The sequence below is a fragment of the Dasypus novemcinctus genome, chromosome X (assembly GCF_030445035.2).
Source record: "Dasypus novemcinctus isolate mDasNov1 chromosome X, mDasNov1.1.hap2, whole genome shotgun sequence".
Taxonomy (NCBI): Eukaryota; Metazoa; Chordata; class Mammalia; order Cingulata; family Dasypodidae; genus Dasypus; species Dasypus novemcinctus.
This window is the reverse complement of record NC_080704.1, coordinates 6,418,851-6,421,668: the sequence shown is the minus strand read 5'-3', so window position 1 is coordinate 6,421,668 and position 2,818 is coordinate 6,418,851.

Genomic DNA, 2,818 nt, shown 5'->3' with positions numbered 1-2,818 from the left:
TGAAATGTCCAAATCAAGGCACCATCGGAGAGGCATTCTCACCAAAGTCAGCTGTCACATGGTGAAGCAAGATGGCGGGGAGTTCTTCTGGGTTCTCAGCCTTCTCCTCCAGGCTCAGTGACTCTCAGAGCTCAGCTTCCAGAGCTCAGCTGTGAGCAATCAGGCATAGGACTTGTCTCTTCTGGTCTTCTCTGTCTCAGCTGCTCAGCTTTCTTGCCCAGGTCAGCTGTGAGCTCTCCAGCATAAAACAGGGATCGTTTCCTCTTGAACTACTCCATAGGCTCAGTCTCTTGGGGACTTTGTGCTTAAGCAATCCTCAAGTCCTCTCAGACATGGCAGGATCAAAAATGGCAGTGTGCCCTTTTCCTGTGTGTCTCCTGATGTAGTCCCATCAAGACTCTCACACCCACAGAAATGGATTAGTTCAAAAACAGAACCTTTCTCTCTTTGGGAGTCATAATAGAACTTCAAACTGCCACAGAGATATCCTGGAGAGTAACAGAACACCATGTAAATTCACAGAGAATGGCATGGATAATGCATTTCTTGCACTGTTCACCAATATGAGAAATTCAGGACAGAAGAAGAGGTGGATTTTTCAAGAGGTCTTTTATTTTCCCAGCTGCTAAACAAATACCATGTAATAGGTTAAATTAAACAATTGGAATTTATTGGTCATGGTTTTGAGGCTAGGAGAAGTTCAAAATTGAGGCATCATCTAGGCTCTGCTTTGCCCTGAAACTGTTATGTTTTGGGAATGGCTGCCTCCAATTCTCGGTCCTTGTCTTTTCTGTGAGAATACAAGGGCAGCCCCTTCTTTCTCTTCTGAGTTCTGTTGACTTCCAACTTCTGCTCGCCATTGCTTTTTTTTTTTTTTTTTTTTTGGCCTAGCTTATTGTTTTGTGGGGGGTTTTTTGTCTTTATTTATTTTTTTAATGTTACATTTAAAAAAATGAGGTCCCCATATACCCCCACCCCCCTCACCCCACTCCTCCCCCCATAGCAACAACCTCCTCCATCATCATGAGACATTCATTGCATTCGTTGAATACATCTCTGAGCATCGCTGCACCTTGTGGTCAATGGTCCACATCATAGACCACACTCTCCCACAGTCCACCCATTGCTTCTTTTTCTATGTCCAATTTCCTTTGCTCATAAGAGTTTCAGCCCTTTTGGATTAAGATTTGCCCTCAATCACTTTGGGCACAATTTAACTAGTAACATCTTCAAAGGTCCTATTTGAAGGGTGGACCTGAATATGCCTTTTGTGGGGGACATGATTCAATCCTCAAAAAGAGGTAATATTTTAAGTATATTGTATTTGAGGCCAAGAGATTACATAAATAAAGTCTGACCCCAATTTTCATATAAATATGGTCTTAGAAAACGGTATTATTTCCCCTCGGGAAGATATAGTCAAGGACATCAAGCGAAAAAAAATGGGAAAACAATTGCATTTTCCAACAAACTCTACTAAATTCAATAGGTTTTTAGAAATCTGAATACCCAGTGACTCATAAGATATTAAACTATGTAGAGAGTTCTGTCTCAGATTCTAAAATGTTTGTTACCTTCTTTGCACTGTAAAACAGATGCATCAACTTTCAATTGAAATAGAATGATGCTACAGAGTTAAATCTTTGATACCAAGGGTGTTTTTAAAAAGGGCTAACCAAAGAATTTGTAAATTGAGACTGTGAATAAACCTTTGTTAAAACTTTACAATTTTAATGAAAATTCCAAAGAAAACTTTTAATAGAGGAAAATGGAGCCAGGTTGCTCTATAAATTGTCAATGACCAAGGGAGGAAGAAATTTACAGCATTGCCTTCAAGTTTTGAGATATTATGATATATGGGCTTATAATGGCCTTGTTATTTATGGATGTAAAGTTTTACTGCAGTATCCGCTGAACAAAATGACACCAAAATATTTAGATTTTCATGTCTTTTAGTGTCAAAACAAAAATGATTATTTATGTCATATGTTAGTAGAAATCTCACATTGACATAGCTATGGAATTCCTAATACAATTAACCTCTTAAAAGGAGTCTAAAATTTAAAAATGTTGAGAATATATGATCACAATATGTTGTTTTCTTCAACTTCACCCAGCTGTGGGTTTGCTCAGGTATATAGTCGTCAAAAATTGATAACTGTGACACAAACCGAAGTAGGAAACAAACAAAAAAGGGTGTGGTGGGGTGAAGGATAGAGAAATAAATAGATTAGAGTCTTCAAGCTTAGCTCCCAGCTGAGCAAAGAAACTCCAAATTGATTTTGAACTCGGAGAGGAAGCTAATGTCACCACAAACATCCCACTAAAATGTGGATTCCATGAGAGCAGAGAATGGATATTTTTTACCACTCAATTCCCAATGCTGTACAACACTGGCATTGTCCTTGAATGAATGAGTTCACATTTATCTATCCAGTATTTTTTAAAATGCTTATCCCAAAAAAAGGTGCTTAATCAATGCAAGGGAAACATAGATGGTTGAAAGCAGTGATGAGTGGAAAACTGGATGGACACTTGAATGAATCAATGAATCAATCAATGAATCAATTAATCAATCAATGAATCAATGAATCAATGAATCAATGAATGAGAAGGAAAATAAAGTGTTTGAGAGAGACACGGAGGGGTGGGGAGGGACCAGGGTTGAGGGAAGGCAAGAGGGGAAGAGAAGGACAGAGATGGTGGGAGAGAGGAGACAGGCGTTTTACATGATAGGTGATCATATTGAACAAAACAAGATTGCAGCAATTGCTTTTCCCACCTGGGTTTTTCTGCTGGTTTGGGGAAACCTCACAGT